The sequence below is a fragment of the Nicotiana tabacum genome, chromosome 21 (assembly GCF_000715075.1).
Source record: "Nicotiana tabacum cultivar K326 chromosome 21, ASM71507v2, whole genome shotgun sequence".
NCBI lineage: Eukaryota > Viridiplantae > Streptophyta > Magnoliopsida > Solanales > Solanaceae > Nicotiana > Nicotiana tabacum.
In genome coordinates, this window is record NC_134100.1 from 13,655,502 (window position 1) to 13,676,129 (window position 20,628).

General features: G+C 39.3%; 1 long non-coding RNA gene across 1 annotated transcript; it reads right to left on the reverse strand.

Moving 5' to 3' along the window:
* Positions 1-2,400: 2,400 nt before the first annotated feature.
* Positions 2,401-3,323, reverse strand: LOC142175447 (uncharacterized). The gene is made up of 2 exons (XR_012704503.1): positions 2,863-3,323; positions 2,401-2,788 (listed from the first exon to the last, which is right to left on the reverse strand). It is a non-coding gene; the product is annotated as an uncharacterized LOC142175447 (long non-coding RNA).
* Between the last annotated feature and the right edge of the window lie 17,305 nt (positions 3,324-20,628).

A 20,628-nucleotide genomic window follows, 5' to 3' on the forward strand; every position in this document is an offset into this window, starting at 1 on the left:
CCTTTAAAGAGGTACTAAAAACAAAAATTCTCTTCTTTTTTAGTCCTAATATACTAAAAGAAATATAAAAATAAATTTTTATTTTAAGTTCTAAATATTAATTGCTTAAAGGAAAAACCACATCAAACGATTTTTTTTTCAATTTCTAGGAGTAGTATTCCTAAAGAAAATTCTAACGGAAATATAAAAATGCAAAATATCTTCTTTTTTTTTTTGGATTTTTGATTTATACCACACCTTTTCAAATATAAAATAAAAAGTACAATAACAAAAAACTCGACATTGCTGTACCAAACTAGAAAGTAAAAGACGACATAAAAAAAAACATAGTCAAAACATAAAAATAAAATAAAAATAACAAATATAAAAAATCTCCTTAAGCAACTCCTAAATGCGGTGGTCCTGGGGTATCTGTCATGCTCATACTCCGGTAAGTGAATCCACACCTTTATGAGAAAATTTAAACCAACACTATGTGAGACAATAACACTCCCTACTGGACACATGCAAGACATGATTGAAGCGATTTTTGCAAACTCGCTTATTTGGCCAAAAGGTGGCTAGAAGTGCAAAATTTGGCTATGACTCCGCAAAGCCAAGAACCTAAGATTTACTAGGAAAACCGGACCCTATGTGGGTTGCCTACGTATCACGCCCCGAAAGACGAAAATCAGGTATGCGTAGTTCGGGCAGATTGGATACGGGCGAGAAATAAAAATAACAACTAATTCAGAGAAAAATATTTTTTTATTTTTTGTTTTGAAAAATGATGAAACATGTAAAATCTTTTTGGATTTTCTTCTTTTTCCATTTTTTTTTATTTTCTGATTTTCGGAAAATGATGAAAAAGTGCAAAATCTTTTTTTTTTTGAAATTTCAAGCTCTTTTTTCTTTTCTTAACAATAATGTGACAGAAAACATAATTAGACCTATTTTTTTTTCTTTTTTTTTCTTTTTTTTTCTTTTTCATTTACCCTCAATTATCATTGGTCCGCCAAATGACCTTTTTACCCTTGAATAAATGCAACATGTAGCACATAGGATGCATCAAGATGGTCTGTTATTTTAGGTACACCTGTCCTATACAGACCCAAACCCTGTGTTGAGTCTCCAAAGTCAAAATGCAAATGATGCAAACAAACGTTCCTACTAGGGATCCGGGATGAGACTGAGTTATTCTAAGCTAAAAACCTGGGTATATTGTTCTAGACTTGTGTACCCGAGCGGACAACTCGAGCCGAGGAGGGGGCTACGTACCGGGAACCAAAAGGCCATCCGGCTTTGTAACTTGTCCGAGCCTCTTTCTTATTTCAAGGTATGCCACTAACAGAATAGGGAGTCACGCCAGCGTGCACATCCCCGAAGATGAGAAAAAAGGGTTTCGTAACAGTTTATATACAATTCAAATAATATCAAAGTGGTAAAAAGCGACAATTAGCACATTAGGCTCAACGTGTAAAAATCAGATAATAAATAAAAGCCAAATATAACAATTATTCTAAGCTCGAATTCTTGAACCCTGAACCAGAGATTCTGGGTTCGATCCCCATCAGAGTTGCCAGAGCTGTCACACCTCCTTTTTACCTACACCCCGGGAAGGGGCAAGGGAGTTTTTTCCAACTTAAACTGACAACCGAAACAGGATTATTTTATTTAAAGATTCAGAGTCGCCACTTGGGATAATTTAGGGTGTCCCAAGTCACCGGTTCAAATCCCGAGTCGAGGAAAAGGTTGACTCTGTATTAAAGTCTGCGAACACAGAAATCCGTGTAAGGAATTCTGTTAACCCGGGAGAAGGTGTTAGGCACTCCCGAGTTCTGTGGTTCTAGCACGGTCGCTCAACTGTTATAATTGGCCTATTATCTGATTTTAACACATGTTTTAGCCTATAGTTCAATTGTAACTTGTTAACCGCTTTTATTCATTTTTAAGAAGATTGCAACGTTATTAAAACACGCCTTGAACCATGTCACATAAATGCACTCGCGGTCCTAGACATATTCTATCTAACATTGTTGAGCTTTGGATTTGGGCCACATAAATGCGCACCCGAGTTTAGGAGGGTAAATTATTAAAATAACGCGTCTAAAGCGACTACGCGTTTGCAACTTTGTGAGGGCCATGGAAAATTTGCTAAATGGCATGCCTCGGTTTCTAAGGATAAAACAAAATAAACAAAACAAAAAAAATCAATTAAACGAGGGTCATGCAATTAAAGATTTTATTTGGCATGGCATGCCTCGATTTTAATTTAAAAAGGGAGTTCAAATTACATTTGGAAGGCCATAAACTATTTATCTTATTTAGTATGGCTTACCTATACGATTCAATTGCATTTTGTAATGATTTAAACCACATCTAGCTACATGAAAGGCTAACTATAAGGACAACAAAATCTAAAATAAAATGAATTTATGTGCATTGAATTTATGAAGATTCAATAGGAATCACATGTGCACAAGTTCAGTTATGTGAATATTAAATCACAAGGATCAAAATCGAAATCTGTGACTAAAAGTACAAATTTTCCAAGACAAATATTGAATATTAAATGTTGTGAAACTGGATTTCCTGGTGGTCTTTCTGCCAAGGTGAAATACATGTTCACTGGTACAAACAAATTAGCCATAAACGCAAGCAACACCTTTAAAATAAGCAACACCAGTGAATTTAGCATCACATATATATAGTACTGCAGCCGAGAATTCTCTTTAACATCACAATCCTCTTCCAACATACAAATTAAGAGCTTTGACGGTTATAAGCACAATACAAACAATATGCAAGCCTGGATATACACAAACCAATTTTAGTTAAACTTGGGAGATCAAAAGGAACAGTGGGTAAGGAAAAGAGATGGACCTTTATTACTGCGTATTCTTAAACACATACAATGAAAGAAACCTCTGATGCAACAAACCAAAGTGAGCTAATGATGAACCTCAAGCCGAAAAACCAACGACAGAACCTTGACACTTCCGGCGACCTCGAGCCTCGACAAATCGCAGACCTCGCCGAAAAACTCAAATGATTAAGCTGGTACAAATTTGGTTCAACAGTGACAAAGAAAAAGAAAAAAAACCGCTGGATTTTTCAAGAGAAAATAGAAGATGAAGGGATGAAGACCGAATCACTTCCGACGTGATTCCATTATCCTATCTACAAATATTCCTTTAATTTTGAGAAACTGGAAGCTGGTTCTTGGTGCTTAGGAGTGCTTCATTTTTCTCTTTTTTTCTTTTCTTTTAAGGAGATGAGAGCTCGATCATTTTTCAAGAGGGGAGGGGGGATTTATTTATTTTTTGAAAAAATGGGGATGAGGAAGATGAAGTTTGGGGGGGGGGTGAGTCTCCTAGAAAAGTTGCGCTCCTCCTTTTTCCAAGTGTCCTTTTTTCTTCTTTTCCTTTCAGTTATTTTTAGCATTACTTTATAGGTAGAGTCTAGGTTTAGGTGTATTTTTGTGTATTTGCCAATTAGTCCCTAGGTCTTTTGTGTATTAGTCCTTAGGGTCTTTTTGTTTGTTTTTATTCCAAAGAAGAGTCTAGAAGGGTCCCTAGGCTTAATGAACTAATCCGAATTGGGCCAAGAACTGGGTTCTAAAACTCTTAAAATTATGATCCAACACTTTAATCGTCTTTTTTTAAAATAAGATAAAAATACTACATAATGCAAAAACTAACATGAAACTATTATATATTTTTGTATTTTCAAGATTATGTAAAGATAAAAATACGGTACTATTTATATATATATTTTTTATTTAAATTTATGAAAGATACGTAAACTAAAATATTTTTGTAATTTTCCATTTTTATGACGAAAATAAAGGAAAGAAGTCAAAAATAGTTGAAATAGCTATATTATGCCTAAATTAAATATTTACGTGCTAAAATATGAAAAATCTTGGGGAGGGTCAAAAATCACATGTCTACATTGGGCACAAGTACTTTACTTTATGTTTTGATGATCTAACAAACTTACCATCCAGAACCAGATAAGGAACCTGTTACACATTTACAAGACCCCGAGATCACAAAGTTCCAGGTTGGGATCCAACCCTTGGGAAAGCAAGGTGACTGCTATTTGCTGAATCAAAAACTTGCAGGAGATGACCATAAAAGAGCTGATAGGAAATCTGAAGACCTACGAGATGAAGAGGAAGATAGACAGTGAAAGAAGATAACCAAAGAAAGAAAAAAATCTGGTACTCAAAGCTGATAGAGATGATTCAAGTGAGGAAGAGCGGAAGGAACAGATGAGAGAACAGGTCCCTACCAGTTCCTGAGGAGATTGTATGAAGTCAACTCTTCAGCATGAAAGTTGCTGCCTGCACACGCTATTATACAGGAACAGTGCAACAATCAACTTTCTGTGGAAGGATTTTTACCTACCTTGCTTACATTATTGTAAGTGATGTCACACAAGTATAAATACAATCAAGGAAGGTAAAATAACTTACTTCATAAGAGAACCAGATAAAGGACATGAAGCATGCTTGGTACAATCATTTAAGTTAATCGACTCAAGATAATCTTGGCAGTGTGTCTTTAGATTTACAGGAACCAGATTAGGGACCTGATACCTTGGTGTTCCCATGACAGAAGTATAAGTCAACAGTACAGCTGGACAGCAACTGCAGAAAGTGACTGCATGCAATAATGCAATAGACAGTGCAATAGACAGTACATCAGTCACTTCCCATTGAGAAGAGGCATGTACTAACCAAGATTTGACATCACTAAGGTGATGTCTTTTGTTGTATAAACCTAGTGCAAGACACAACACATTCTTACTTCAAGACTTGCAAAATCAAAAACGAAAATATTCTCTCAAGTGCAAGAACAACCTCTCTCAAGAACAAAGCTACTTCAACCTTAAGGACCGGATCCAAGATTGAATATGCCTTAAGTCCTTAGGTTTGTTGAGTCTTTGTTATTTGTTCTTCAATTGTAACTCCTATCTTACTTTCTTAGAAGCTATTTTAGGAAACCCAAAATCACAAACCCTCTAAGTTTGTGTCTTGGCTAGAGTTAGTCGAGTTGTAAAGCCTTTGTAATATTACAAAGTGGCTTGTAATAGGGTTATTACAAGTTAGAGTGACAAAAGCCTTTGAAACTGTAGAGTGACAAAGTGGCTTGTGGTGAGAGCATCACAAGTTAGTAAAATCCTTTGTAACTAGGGAGTCACAAAGTGGCTTGTGGTAAGAGTACCACAAGTTAGTTGAGTTAAATTCTTTGTAATGGAGTCATTACAAAGTGGCTTGTAATAGGTTTTTACAAGTTAGTGAAGTTGAAAGCCTACAAGTGTAGGTCGTGATTTTTGTCCCCTTGAGTTGGGATTCTTCCACGTAAAAATCCTCTGTGTTATTTACTTACTATCAAGCTACTGTGGTAACAATTAGAGAACCTGATTCCCTATACCTATTGGTTGCACAGTCTATTGCTTATAGTAGGAACTGCTAGAGAATCTGGTTCTCTATATAGTGGGAACTTATCCTGTGTCTCATCTACATGCTAGTTACGCAGTTAGCACTGTACCAAGCTGATATAGGACTAGATTGCTATACAGTTTGGTTCCTTAGTATTTTCAGTAGAAACTCATAGAGAACCCAGTTCTCTATACAGTCTAGTATACACTTAGTTTCTAACAATTAGTATCAGAGCGAGTTCTTTCTAAAAGGTTAACACCTAGAAATGATCTACATGTATGCTCCACCAAACTTCGAGGAAAGTCAATCAACCAATAGACCACAAAGATTTTAGAAGATGGGTCACAAAAATGGTGGGATCCCAAAGAAAGGAAGTTCCGGCAGGAATTCCAAAGGAAATGATTGTTGTCATAAGTGTGGAAAGCCTAGACACTTCATCAAAGATTGCCCATTTCTGAACAAGAACATCACAAACACAACTCTGACAAAGTAGCAAAAAGGAACCTGGTTCCTAACAAACGATTCAGCCAAAAAAGTGCAGCTGACAATGTTGTGAAGCAAACTCTTGCTGCATGGGGAGACTCCTCTAGTGAATCAGAAGGGGAACCAGATGCAGGAAGCAGCTCCATGATGGCAATGAAAAATAAATATGATTCATTATTTGCATTGATGGTTCAGTTCGATGAGGATGACAATGATGAGGTAAATTTCAGGGATATTTAGAGAAATTTGAAGTCCTACTCTTCGAAGAAATTGATGTCATTAGCAAACATTCTAATTGATACCCATTATAGTTTTGTTAATGATAATGATGCCTTAATCATAGATCTAGGAGATACTGAACAATCTAGAGATGATTTGATGGTAGTTGTTGTTGACTTGAAGAAAACCATATAGAACCTTTGCAAAGAGAAGAATACTCTAGTAGAGAAAATTGCAGCTACGGAGCAAGAAATGGATGATATGGTAGTTTCCTTTGAAGATTTAAGGGAACAAATGGAAGAAGTAACTAGAGAACACAACTTGTCGAAAAAACAAACAAAAAATGGATGGACAACATTAAGGGAGAGGAAGTGGTTAAAAAGGCTCAACTTGAGCTTGAGAGTGATCTTAAGAAAATTAAAATAAGTCTTGTTGCTGAGCTTGAAAAGAATAGACAACTTCAGGAGGATTTAAAAAGGGTTAAAAATAATCTTGATAAGTCACTAAAATGGACCCGGTCCTCTGATGTGATAACGTCTATATACAGGAGTAATGGTGGAAACAAGCAAGGCATCGGGTTCCCAAAGGTTAAAACCTCCTATAATCCCCATATGAAGTATGTAACTGTGGCTGATAATAGGTTGTGCACTTACTGTGGTCAAACTGGTCATTGCAAGGACTCTTGTAAAGTTAAAACTCAATCTTTGCAGAAAAACAAAGTTTTTGTTGAAAAGAGGCGTATTGATGAGGAACCTGGTTCCCTGAAAAGAAAATATGTGCTGCCTGCATAGGCAAAAAGAAGTTTGATCCGCCCGTTCTATCATTATAAGGGACCCAAGAACCCTAAGTCTAATCATTGACTTAAGTGTGCAGGGAATAGTGAAAGGGAGCAGTCAACAGTGGTACAAGGATAACGACTGCTCGAAGCTCATGACTGGAAGAACAAATGATTTCCTTTCACTGAAGGCCCTACAATGAGGAAGTGTATCCTTTGAAAATGGAAAGAAGGGATATATTTTGGGAGTTGGAAGGATCGGGAACAATATGATTCTATCGAAAAGTAGAGTACCTGGTCCTCTAAGAGATTTTGCTGGGTATTTTCCAAATCTGTGACAAGGGGATCTTGGCTGTCTGAGTGTTATTAATGATAATGCTGAGCTATGGCACAGAAGGTTGGGTCATGAAAGTTTCACATTGCTGAACAAATTAGTCAAGAAGGACCTGGTTCATGGTCTGCTCAAATCAAGCTTCAAGGATCACAGGGTGTGTGATACATGTGTAAAAGGAATGCAAGTCAGATTCTCTTTCAACCCCAAAAAGGAAGTTAGTATCTCAAGGCCACTTGATCTCCTCCATATGGATCTATGTGGACCTATGAGGATGCCAAATAGAGGAGGAAAGAGGTATATATTCTTGTCAGTATGGATGATTACTCCAGATTTACATGGACCTTGTTCCTCAGAATTGAAGATGAGATGCCAACCGACATAGAGGAACCTGGTCCCTCAATCACAATATCTGAAGCAGAAAATAGAGTTGTGGATACTATACATGGAACTCCAACTGCTGAGAAACTCAAACCAGATCAAAAACAAGAAACTCACTTGCCTTCTCAGCCTTTTTCTCTCAAATAAAGACTAGGAATATTAAAGAAGCAGTGGAAGATGTTGACTGGATTACAGCTATGCAAGAAGAGCTCCGTCAACTTGAGAGGAACAGTATGTGGAACCTGGTTCCATGACCTACTAACAAAACTTTTATAGAAGCCAGGCTTCCCGTGCTTAGTGTGAAAGAAATCAGGAAGGAACCTACTCATTGTGCAGATCTATGTTGATGGAATCATCTTTGAAGCAACAGTTGACTCCCAATATGAAGAATGTGCATAACTCATGGGAAGTGAGTTAGAAATGAGTACGATGGGGGAATTGAATTTTTTCTTAGATGTACAAGTGAAGCAAGAAGCTGCTGAAGAGATTTGACATGGAGACATCAAAATCATTGACACTCCCATCGCCATAACTACTTGTCTAGACTGGATGAACATGTTTGCCCTATAAATCAAACCATGTATAGATGTATCATAGGGTCACTTCTGTAGCAGATCAGATATTGTTTTTAGTGTGGGTCTGTGTGCCGGGTTTCAATCCAATCCAAGGAATCTCATCTGAAAGCTGCCAAGAGAATCCTAAGATATCTCAAAGGGATGTAGGACCTGGTTCTCTACTATCCCTTGGTTGATAACTCTGACTTGATTGGTTATGTTGACGCTGATTACGCAGGCTATCTGGTGAACAGGAAAAGCACATCTGGAATGGCTCGTTTCCTCGGATCATGTTTTATCTTATAGGGTACAAGGAAATAAAACTCAGTAGCTCTCTCAACAGCTGAAACAAAATATGTTGCAGCTGCCTTTCTCAGGGTCAATGTTGAAAAGTTTCTGATTTGTATGAAGTTCTAGAAGACGAAGGATCAGGTAGCAGACATCTTCACCAAGGCACTGAGTAGGGAACTTTTTGAAAGAAATCGTCTGGAGTTGGGGTTGATCAAGCTCAACTGAGGACCTAGTCCCTCGATGATTGGCTATGTTAAGAAGGAAAGGTACAATGCTAAAATGTGTTTTTCAGCGACATCTAACTCAAATCTATACTGTTACAGGTATACACATATGGCAGCTTCAGGGCAAAACAAGTAAGAGTGACATTGCACTTCTAGGAGTCTTTACTCAAAATTTTCAAAAAACTATCAAGGAACCTGGTTCTTGTGACTCAAGTTAGTAGTCTCTCCAATACTTATATGCCTTTTTAAGCTACTGAAATGTCATGTCATTAATTTATTTCTGCCTTTGCCCTGCCTCTCCTCCTACCTTGTGAAATCCAAAATGTTAAACCTTTTCTGAACTGATCCATTACCCCCAAAATGGCACTTCTCTATCTTACACCCAAATAAAACCTATTCTTTTCTTCAAAACCAAAATCAACCTTGTCTCAAAATAATCCTTCTTTCCAAATATGCCAGAAGTGAACCCAACTCTCTCACTTTCCAAAAACCTAACTCCATCAGAATCAAAACCCCAAGAAGTTTTTGGTAGATTTTGATGGAAGTGTAGCTGAAAAGAAACATGGTAGATCTAATATTCTAGAGCGTGAGGCTGAATTTAAGGTTAGATTTCTAGAAATGTTGAAGAATGGAGAAATTGGTGAATGTGAGGACTGAATGAGGGACCTGATCCCTCCAGTCCTTCTCATGAAGTTAATTTTAATGATAATCTTTTTCTCCTTGAGTTTTGTGTATAAACGAACTTTCGATCAGTAAAAAGGATTGATAAAAAGTAGGTTGATTGATGATGAAGTGGTGTGAGCTGCTGATGTGATTGTGGAAGAGAGAATGAAATGAAATCTTTTCCTGTAAGAAAGAATTTTTTTTTAAAAAAGGGGGGAGGGGGGTTCGCTGAGAAAGATGTAGCAGATGATAAGGGTAAACAGATTGAGAAGAAGAAAAGGGAGACATGACTACTCAGGGATAGAAAGGGTAGTGTAAGTAAGAAACCTAGTTCCTTACAGAACCAAAAGGTTGAGCCATTAGGTTTGGAAGGAGAAGACTTTGAAGTCTCAAAGAGTGCTATCAGGAGGAGTGATGAGTTCCAAAACTAGAATTACCTCGTTGTTCCTCCAAGTCCCAATGTTTTTGAAGAAGAAGTAACAGACTTCTATGTTTTACATGATGCTATATGTGCATGAGACTGAGTCTATTCTTGAATGAGACGAAGCTTGGGGAGATTCTTGGTGATCTGATTGATGGTTCAACTTACTTAGACAGGTTGAGCACCAGGTCCTCGTAGACCCTCGGCAGAATAGAACGCTAAGTTAAAGGGCGAGAACGAAAGATTGAGGAAACAGGCAAAGGAACTGAGAGAGCAGAGGATCATTGATCAAAGGAGAGTAAATGAACGAATGGACAAACTCATCAAAGCCTTAGCCCCTTACTTTTCTTCCTGCCCAATGATCTATGTCCTTCACTCCTTCCAAATTCCCTTGAATTCTTACCTTATTTTGATCCCTATATTTGGTGACATTGGTACTTTAGTTATTTAAATTGTCATATTATGTATTATTGAAACTACTGTGCTTTTGTTATAATTACTCCACTATGGGCAATCACTCTATTTTGTGCCATGACATTCACTTGTTGTTCTTGTTACTGCTTATGATGTGTTGCCCAAGTGGCCTGAGTTAATGTTGTTGAACTTCTTTTTGGTTGTGCTTCTTCTGTTATTCTTTTTATGATTCCAAAAGGGGGAAGTTATATAGGTGTCAGCATGGGGGAGGAACATAATCGAATTGATATGTTGTGTTGTGTATGAAAGATAGCTTTGTTTCATAGGGGGAACATTGCTGATAATGCGAGGAAACATGTGAGGAATCTGGTTCTTAAGAGATAGCTTTGCTTCGCAGGGGGAACAATGCTGATAATATGTTGATTATAGGTCTGATTCGCAAGAAACATGTGAGGAATCTGATTCTCAAGTGGAATATCAATTTTGGGTTTGTCATCATCAAAAAGGGAAAATTGATAAGTTATGGTACTTTGAGTTTTGATGATTTGCCAAATAGTCTTGAGAAACCAGTTATGATCAGCTCCTTAGGTTTGGTTCTCATGGGGAATATGGCTGATTCGTAAGGGGAACAATATGGAGATCTGGTTCTCAGGGGGAATATCAATTTTAAGTTTGTCATCTTCAAAAAGGGGGAAATTGATAGGTTACAAGTACCTTGGGCACAAGTACTTTACTTTATGTTTTGATGATCTAACAAAATTACTATCCAGAACCAGATAAGGAACCTGTTACACATTTACAAGACCCTGAGATAACAAAGTTCCAGGTTGGGATCCAGCCCTTGGGAAAACAAGGTGACTGCTATTTGCTGAATCAAAGGACTTGCAGGAGATGACCATAAAAGAGCTGATAGGAAATCTGAAGACCTACGAGATGAAGAGGAAGATAGACAGTGAAAGAAGATAACCAAAGAAAGAAAAGAATCTGGTACTCAAAGCTGATAGAGATGACTCAAGTGAGGAAGAGCGGAAGGAACAGATAAGAGAACAGGTCCCTACCAGTTCCTGAGAGACTGTATGAAGTCAACTCTTCAGCATGAAAGTTGCTGCTTGCACACGCTATTTTACAGGAATAGTGCAATAGTTAACTTTCTGTGGAAGGCTTTTTACCTACCTTGCTTACATCATTGTAAGTGATGTCACACAAGTATAAATACAATCAAGGAAGGTAAAATAACTTACTTCATGAGACAACCAGAAAAAGGACCTTAAATATGCCTAGTACAATCATTCAAGTTAATCGACTCAAGATAATTGGGGCAGTGTGTCTTTAGATTCACAGGAACCAGATTAGGGACATGATACCTTGGTGTTCCCCTAACATAAGTATAAGTTAATAGTATAGCTGGAAAGAAACTACAGAAAGTGACTGCCTGCAATAGTGCAATAGACAGTGCAACAGACAGTGCAGCAGTCACTTCCCATTGAGAAGAGGCATGTACTAACCAAGATTTGACATAACTAAGGTGATGCCTTTTGTTGTATAAACCTGGTGCAAGACACAACACATTCTTCCTCCAAGACTTGCAAAATCAGAAACGAAAATATTCTCTCAAGTGTAAGAACAACCTCTCTCAAGAACAAAGTTGCTTCAACCTCAAGGACCAGATCCAAGATTGAAGATGTCTTAAGTCCTTAGGTTTGTTAAGTCTTTGTTATTTGTTCTTCAATTGTAACTCCTAACTTGCTTTCTTAGAAGTTGTTTTAGAAAACCCAAAATCACAAACCCTCCAAGTTTTTGTCTTGGCTAGATTTAGTAGAGTTGTAAAGCCTTTGTAATAGAGTTATTACAAAGTGGCTTGTAATAGAGTTATTACAAGTTAGAGTGACAAAATCCTTTGTAATTGTAGAGTGACAAAGTGGCTTGTGGTGAGAACATCACAAGTTAGTAAAATCCTTTGTAACTAGGGAGTCACAAAGTGGCTTGTGGTAAAAGTACCACAAGTTAGTTGAGTTAAATTATTTGTAATGGAGTCATTACAAAGTGGCTTGTAATAGGTTTTTACAAGTTGGTAAAGTTGAAATCCTACAAGTGTAGGTTGTGGTTTTTGTCCTCTTGCATTGGGATTTTTCCACGTAAAAATCCTCTATGTTCTTTACTTACTGTCGAGCTACTGTGGTAATAATTAGAGAACCTGATTCCTTGTACTGATTGGTTGCATAGTCTATTGCTTACAGTAGAAACTGCTAGAGAATCTGGTTCTCTATACAGTACGAACTTATCCTGTGTCTCATCTACATACTGGTTCCGCAGTTAGCACTGTACCAAACTGATATAGGACCAGATCGCTATACAGTTTGGTTCCTCAGTATTTTCAGTAGAAACTCATAGAGAACCCGGTTCTTTATACAGTTTGGTAGACACTTAGTTTCTAACACTTATGCTTTTAGACAACCAAGGAAGCACGAGAAGAACTACCCGACCCACGATTTAGAGTTAGCCGCGGTGATTCATGCACTAAAGATGTGGAGGCACTACTTGTGTGGCATTCATGTTGACATCTATATGTATCATAAGAGCCTCCAGTACATCTTCAAGCAAAAGGAATCGAATCTGCATCAAAGGAGATGGTTGGAGTTACTTAAAGACTATGACGTTGATATTTTATACCATCCTGGGAAGGCGAACGTAGTAGCCGACGCCCTCAGCCGTAGATCTATGGGCAATTTGTCGTATTTACAGCCAAAAAAGAGGGGAATAGCCCATGAGGTTCATCAGCTAGCTAGTCTTGGAGTTCAGTTACTGGACTCAGATGACGTTGGAATTACTCTTCAGGATACAACAACATCCTCTTTAGTAACTGAAGTAAAGGAATGCCAGTACGAGGATCCTATGTTAGTTTATTATAGGGATACCACCCTATATAAGGAGAAGATGCCGTTTGAAATTATAGAAGATGGGGTCCTCAGATATCCAGGATGATTATGTGTGCCTAATGTTGTAGGGCTGCGTCGGCAGGTTATGGGAGAAACTCACTATTCTCGTTATTATATCCATCCAGGAGCAACAAAGTTGTATCATGATATCAGGGAAGTGTATTGGTGGGACGGAATGAAAAAGGATATAACAAAATTTGTTGCTTAGTGTCCTAACTGTCAGCAAGTTAAGATTGAGCATCAAAACCCTAGTGAATTATTGCAGGCTATGGAAATTCCAACTTGGAAATAGAAATAATCAATATGGACTTCATCATAGGCTTACCTCGTACTCAGCGTAAGTTTGATTCGATATGGGTGATTGTTGATAGGCTTACAAAGTCAGCTCGTTTTCTGCCCGTTAGTACTACATATTCCTCACAGGATTATGTGAGGCTTTATATCAAGGAGATAGTATGACTGCATGGTGTCCCTGTGTCTATCATCTCGGATAGAGGAGCTCAGTTTACACCTAACTTCTGGAGGTCCTTCCAAAAAGAATTGGGGGCTCAAATAAGTCTTAGTACAACAATTCATCCCCATACAGACGGACAGGCTAAGCGTACTATTCAAATACTGAAGGATATGTTACGAGCTTGTGTAATAGACTTTAAAGGTAGTTGGGATGATCATCTACCGCTTATTGAGTTCGCATATAATAATTGTTACCATTCTCGTATTCGGATGGCTCCACACGAAGATGTTTTACGGACGGAAGTGTAGGTCGCCTATAGGGTGGTTTGATGTTGGAGGATCTAGATTACACGGGCCAAACTTGGTTTAGCAAGCCATAGAAAAGGTAAAGTTGATTCGGGATCGACTATTGACAGCTCAGAGTCATCAGAAATCATATTCCGACGTGTGGTGACGAGATTTAGAGTTCGGGGTTGATGACTGGGTATTCTTAAAAGTGTCACCTATAAATGGTGTGATGAGGTTTGGCAAGAAAGGCAAACTTAGACCACGGTATATTGGGCCTAATAGGATCATTCGGAGAGTGTACCAAGTAGTTTATAAGTTAGAATTGCCCTCGGAATTGGAGTCTGTACATCCGTTTTTCACGTATCTATGTTATGGAAGTGCATTGGCGATCCTACATGAGTGGTTCCCATGAATGATGTACAGATTACAGAGGACTTGTCATACGAGGAAATTCCGGTTTCCATTCTAGACCGACAAATCTGCAAGCTGCGGAATAAGGAGGTAGCCTCCGTGAAAGTACTTTGGAGGAACAACAATGTGGAATAAATGACTTGGGAGGCCGAGGAAGACATGAAGTCTAGATATCCCTACCTATTTCCTCCCCCAGAGAAAGGTCCGACTGAGACATCATAACCTCAAGGTGCATGTATAAATTCTTGTGTTGGTTATTATCGTTGGTCATGTGAAGCCATTGTTGTTATTCATAATTATGGTCTTGTGTCTCGTTGGGTTATTAAGCTTCTACTAGGAGAGTTGGTAGTGGTGTTGTTACAGAGACGACCTTGCCAAAGTTATATAGATCACGGGGAGTTGAACATTCGAGGACAAATGTTTCTAAGGGGGGAAGGATGTTACATCTCTCGTTTTCGTACATTAAAATTTCGCTTTCAGTTAACCGACATAGACCCGGGGATGATATCATCTTGATATTAACGTACTTACGCTATTTATAACAAGCGATAAATAAGTGTTATGAAGTATAAAGGGGTAAACAGATTAAAGAAAATGAGTTTCGTTGAAAGTGGCCAATTTGGAATAAAATACGGGTCGAGCGATAATACCCGATAATTATGAACTAGTACCATGCAAGGTACCATATGACTACGGTAGGATAATATATAAAGTATATATGAAGTATTTTAAAAATAAATAGAATTTTAAGTAATTTGTGGTAATTTTTAAATTATGCAGATAATTGATTAATTATCGGATAACAGAACATTACCCAGTTAACTAATAAGCAGACAAAACTTAACTAATTATGCCCAAAATAAACGTGGCACAAGGTCATTAATCAAGAAGAATGACTCATTGAATATATGTGTACGTGTCTAAAAGTAAGTCATGACTTAAGCTTAAAAGTAAAATCTTATCCATGAAGACAAGACAATCTGTATTTGACTTCATTTCATATCTTTGGCTTGAAACCAAAAACATTGAAGCAGAATCATTTTGTCCAAACAATTCAAAGCCTTAGCCAAAAATTTCTATTGAAATTTCAAAAGGAGCCACCACAATTTCGTTTCAAAATTTCAAGGGATTCAAGCAGAATTTCGTTCAACATATTTCACAGAAGCAAAAGCTTCATTCCATTCAAATAATTCCAAGAACATGTATGTTAAGGCCCTCCCTTCTTTCTTTTGGCATGATCCAAATTATACTGAAGAAACGAGCAAACACACAGTTTCCATAAATTACTCTATTCATAAAAATAGTAGGAGTGTCTATATTCTTGATTCCCCATGAGAATTATTAAATCTTCTGTTCATGGGTCTCAAAATAATACGCAGTTGGAAAAATTTATCCGGAAGAAATATTGAGATTATTATGTATTTTTCATGCATTTCACTCATGTGCATTGACCAATGACCAGATGGCGTTATATACGCGTATATATGTAAATATATGTATATGGGATATGGGAAAAAGTTACGGCGTTATATACGCACCACCACCTGATCAGTTGGTATATGTTGATGATGTTTCCCATAGTGGCCGAGACGATATGATGGGATGCCCTCAGAGGCTTGATGATATTATGTACACCTATACCTATGCATGACATGACATTTATATGCACGTGCATGACATTATAAATGTTTCAGAATTAATAAAGTTATTCAGATTTAAAGATGTGTTTCTTTATTCCATGTTTCATCTATGTCTTTTACTTACTAATTTTCATGCCTTACATACTTAGTACATTTTTCGTACTGAAGCCCTATTTCATGGGTCATACGTTTCATGCCCGCAGGTGCAGGTAGGCAAGCTAACGATCCCCCTTATTAGGATCCCTGATCAACGAGAATTGGTGTGCTCCACTTGATCCGGAGCTGCTTTGATTTTGGTACGACACGTTTGTATATATATTGTATATGGGTATGACATGGCTCAGTCCCGTCTTTGTACAGTTATGTTTCTATTAGATGTGTGTAGATAATATGTCTAGTTGGATTGTATGTGGCCTTGTCGACTTTCAGTTATTGGATGTGCAGTTGTCTATAGCAGCCTTGTCGGCTCGCCCACTGCATTCTGTATGTATACATACATATGCCTTGTTGGCAGGTTTCCTTCATATATGTTATCTTCGTAGTTCAACATATGTTATACAGGTTCATATCGTAGACGCATGCTTAGGGGTGTTTGACAGGTAGGAATCAGGCACCTGTCGCGGCCCATCGGTTTGGGTCGTGACACATGCCATCCAAAAAACCTTCAAAATTCCACCATATCTGAAGATATGCGATGGCACCACAGACCCAGAGGATCATATCGTTCACTACGCCACAACGGTAAAGGGCAATGATCTCTTAAAGGAGCAAGTACCGTCAGTACTACTAAAAATATTCGGCTAAACCCTAACAGAGGGAGCCCTAACCTGGTACGCACAACTGCCCGCGCGGTCAATAGCGACGTTCGAGGAAATGGCGGATAAGTTTGTCACCGCTCATGCAGGGGCTAAAAAGGCGGAAGCCAGGGTGAACGATATATTCACCATTAAGCAATCTCCTGGCGAGGGAATCAGGGACTTCCTCGCCCGGTTTAACAGGGTGAGAATGAACCTACCGAACGTATCAGAGGGGATGGCAGTAGCAACCTTCCAGAACGGGTTGAGCAGGAACGAGTAAAGAGCAACCAGAAAACTATTGAGCAAACTAATGAAATATCCTCCTACCACCTAGGAAGAAATCCACAATGCCTACTATATCGAGGTAAGAGCCGACAAGGATGACCTCAACAGTCCTATCCAACGACTGACATCAGTTCAAGCAGAATCAACGAAGGATCGTCGTAACGATGGTCGAAGGGATCAATTGGGTCCCCGCCTCGGCCGGAAAAAGACATCAGCCCTTCATCAGAGAAACAATCCCACCACCACCCCGACACACGGATGGCCCGTCGTATCATATAGGGACTCAGCAAAACAAAAAAGGTATGCCTCCACTCTTATCTACTCACAATTTTTGTGTTTCCCCTTCAAAAATAGTGTACGAGCTAGAAAAGCTCGACACAAAGGTACGATGGCCACAAAAGATGAAATCTGATCCAAATACTCGGAAGTCGAACGCTCTCTATGAATTTCACTAGGAGCGGGGTCACAAGACTGAAGATTGCATAGGTATGCGGTAGGAGGGTAGTGAGAATGATGAACAAAGGACACCTGAGGGAACTAATGAGAGACCAATGGTGAGCCAACTTTGCTCGCGGACGCGAACAACCCCAGGGACCTCCAAAGCCCCCTCCCCCGCTCGCACTATCCAAATGATCATTGGTGGAGGCGACGGGACAACAATCAACCACGTGAAATTCACCACCACCCACAAACTCAAGCGGTCGATCACTCACGAATGGTATGATGACCTCAAAGATAGTATCGTCTTCAATAAGTCAAATATCGACGGTTTTTCTTTCCCTCATTACGATGCTCTTATTATTACTTTACGTATTTCAGATACTGATGTGAAAAGATTAATGGTGGAAGACAGAAGAGGTGCATGTATTATCCACCCTCGGGTCCTCGCACAGATGAGGCTCGAAGATAAGATAATACCATGTTGCATAATATTAACAGGTTTTAATAATGCAGTCGAGTGAACTTCTAAAGAAATAATGCTACCCATCCTAGCCGGAGGAGTTACCTTAGAAACAATGTTTCATATCATGGACCAAGATACGGCCTACAAGGCCATTATAGGGCGGCTGAGGATACACGCCATGAGGGCCATCCCGTCAAGCCACTATAAATTAGTCAAGCTCCCTACCCTATGGGGAATATTCAGCATCCGAGGCAAACAACGCACTGCGCAAGAATGCTACCTCATTGCTCAAAATTGCACACACACCCAACAATTAAAGAAGATGAACGCAGAAGCATAGCAATTAGCAATGCGGGGAACCAAATCCGACGCACAGAAAGATGTTATCAAGGATCCTGACATCGTGGAAGCCGTTAAGTCAACAATAGAAGATCTCGATCCCGGCCAGCTAGACAACAATGACTACACAAAGAAGGCTTATATCGGACACGATCTCTCAGAACCAGGTATATTTCATAAATTCTTAACTGACAATGCCGACATGTTTGCCTTTTTCCATTCAGATATGTCGGGCATTCCGAAAGACATTGCTACACATAAGCTGAACGTCGACCCGCTCTATCCACCAATGCGACAGATAAGGAGAAAGTTCAATGCCGCAAACAACGAGGCCGTGAGTGTCGAAGTTGATAAGCTACTCGCCAACGGTTCTATCCGAGAATCAAAATATTCCGAATGGATCACAAATGTGGTCATGGTAAAAAAGAAAAATGGGAAACGACGGATGTGTGTTGATTTCACGGACCTAAACAAGGCATGCCCGAAAGACTCTTTTCCACTGCCTCATATCGACTAACTCATCGATGCAACAGCAGGGCACGAACTGCTGAGCTTTTTGGATGCCTATTCGGGTTACAACCAAATCCTCATGGAGGAGGAAGACCAAGAGAAAACCACTTTCATCACCCATCAGGGACGTACTGTTACAAAGTCATGCCATTCGGGCGAAAAACTGCAAGGGCCACATATCAAAGGTTGGTCACCAAAATGTTCAAAGACCAACTCGGCAAAACAATGGAGGTTTACATGGACAACATGTTGGTCAAATCCAATAGGAAAGAGGACAACATTGACCACCTTACAAAGGCCTTCAGCATATTAAGACAATATGGAATGAAGCTAAATCTTGAAAAGTGCGCCTTTGGCGTAACCTTAGGCAAATTCCTCGGTTTATTGGTATCACAAAGAGGCATCGAGGTCAATCCAAACCAGATCTAGGACATCGAACGAATACCCGAAATATTAACCAACAAAAATAGGTACAAAAATTGATAGGCCGGATAGTCGCCCTGTCGAGGTTCATCTCACGGTCATCCGACAGATGCCATAAATTTTTTAATGTGCTGAAGAAGGACAATGGGCTCTAGTAGCATTCAGAGTGCATCTTGGACCTGAGAAAACTAAAAGCATACTTGTCCTCTTCGCCACTACTCGCTATGGCAGATCTTGACGAACGCCTCCTGGTCTACCTAGCAGTCTCAGAAGTCGCGGTAAGCATGGTTTTGGTTCGCAAAAACAAAGGTACGCAATCTCTGATTTATTATATCAGCAAAACTTTGGTTGATGCCGAAACGAGGTATCCCCACCTCGAAAAACTAGCTCTGGCATTGGTCATAGCTTCACGGAAGCTTAGATCATATGTTCAATGTCACCCCATATCAGTGGTGACAGCTTTCCCCCTCATGAGCAACCTACACAAACCCGAATTGTCGAGCAGATTGGCCAAATGGGCCATAGAATTGAGCGAGCACGATATAACATATCAGTCGCGAATTGCGATAAAGTCGCAGGTACTCGCCAACTTCAGTGCAGAAATATTGTCTAAGGTTGAGCAAAAAGTGCTTCGCACCTCCCCTGGACAACTCGACCATTGGGTCCTCTACACCGACGGTGCATCTAATACGTCGGGGTCCAAATTGTGACTCGTACTTGAAGTCCCAACAGGCGAAGTGATTCTTAATCCATACGGTGCCCCGAATGACTAACAATGAGGCCGAGTATGAGGCCGTAATTGCAGAACTGAAAATGACCCTCAAATATGGTGCATGATGAGTCATCCTCAGATGCGACTCACAACTCGTCGTTAACCAAGTTACTAGGACTTTCCAAATCAAGGAGCAAAGGCTATAGAAATACTGGGCAGAAATCCATAAGCTACTACCAGAATTAGACGAATGCCGACTCGACCAGATACCCCGGGCGCAAAACATCGAAGCAGATGGCCTTGCCAAACTGGAAGCAGCAACCAAAAACATCACCAAGGAAAATGTGGTCACCCTCTTCCACTCATCAATTGACCAAATTGAGATACAATCTATAAATTTGACTTGGGACTAGCGCAACCGCATCATGACATATTTGCGGGAGGAAACACTCCTACAAAACAAAAATTAATCCAAAAAGCTCTGAATGCAGGTGGCCAGGTACAACCTCATAATCACGATCTTTATAAAAGAACGTTCGGCAGTCCCTGTCAAAGTGCCTAGGGCCAAAACAAACAAGACGTGTTCTTGAAGAAGTATATGAGGGACACTGCGGTGCCCATATAGGCAACCGAGCCCTCGTCAGATGCCTCATTCGGGCAGGGTACTACTGGCCTACCATGAAAAATGAAGCCATGGATTATGCCAAAAGATGCGAGTAGTTCCAAAAGTATGCACCTATGATACA